This window comes from Oncorhynchus masou, chromosome 28 (genome assembly GCF_036934945.1).
Source record: "Oncorhynchus masou masou isolate Uvic2021 chromosome 28, UVic_Omas_1.1, whole genome shotgun sequence".
Taxonomy (NCBI): Eukaryota; Metazoa; Chordata; class Actinopteri; order Salmoniformes; family Salmonidae; genus Oncorhynchus; species Oncorhynchus masou.
This window is the reverse complement of record NC_088239.1, coordinates 36,271,039-36,272,081: the sequence shown is the minus strand read 5'-3', so window position 1 is coordinate 36,272,081 and position 1,043 is coordinate 36,271,039. Positions and strand designations below refer to the sequence as shown.

The 1,043-nt window shown below is 40.3% G+C and overlaps 1 long non-coding RNA gene across 1 annotated transcript; it reads left to right on the top strand.

Annotated features, from left to right (window-relative positions):
* Positions 1–612, top strand: LOC135518578 (uncharacterized). Its single transcript, XR_010452174.1, has 3 exons — positions 1–54; positions 305–458; positions 574–612. It is a non-coding gene; the product is annotated as an uncharacterized LOC135518578 (long non-coding RNA).
* The last annotated feature ends 431 nt before the right edge of the window (positions 613–1,043 follow it).

The following is a 1,043-nucleotide window of genomic DNA, read 5'->3' as shown; positions in this document are numbered from 1 at the left end:
AGACCAAGAGGACCAAGAGAAACAAAGTGGAGCAGATCACTGATACAGATGCAGGTCATAAATTAAACTCTAATTTCACTGAATGTAATCCTTTTGCATGTAAATGTAATTTAGTATGGACATCTATTGAGCAGAGGACTAATAGCAGAGTGCACATGTTATACTTTCTTGGGTACTTAACTTCACAAAGTACACAAATACATACTTGCCTTAGAAGGTTACATGTTTTCTGACTTCTTTACCTTGGTGAATGCTGCTTTGGACACAGGTCCCTCTACATCTGTGGAATTATCTGGGATGACAGTTCAGGGGACATCTCACCAGGGACAATCTAATGAAAAGATCCTAAGTGAGTGTGTCTCCAGGGCCTGTCAGACCAGGGCTCTTGACCTCCCACCAATCGATCCGGATGCTTTCAACCCGATTATCATCCGGTTTCTGGAAAAACTTACTGAGGAGTATGTCCAAACTTCTATTGTAGTATTTGAATGCAATGTCATCTGGAGGATTTTATAAATTGTATGTGTGTTGGTGTGCTTTTTGGTGCTAAAAACATCTAATTATCTCCTATAGGCAATGGAGGCAGTTAAGCATTGGCAGGATGGACCCTGTAAGTCCCTTAATAACCCTGACAATGATTCATAGATATATTAATAGATGTTTCAAGAAAATTAGATACAAACCTTTTATCTATCTACAGTATCATCCACATTATCACAAACAGTTACATTCAAATAGCTTTTTAGTAGCCTACTGATTTTCATGCTTTCCAATGTATGCCACTTTCATGATTCTCATGAACATATGTGAGATTGTTGGTATCTCTTCAAGGAGCTTGGTTTCAGAGCCCGGCTATGAGTAATCTACCTACACTGTATCGGTCTTACAGGTGATGAGGGCATAGCTTGCAGAGATGTGCCTGGAGATTGTGCGGTTTGTATCTGAGGCCATCCTGGAGTTCATCATCCCTGCAATTTTCCGTTTTGTACAGATATACAGCCATGTGTCTCCAGTATCCGGCAAGTCTCTGACAGAATCAGAGA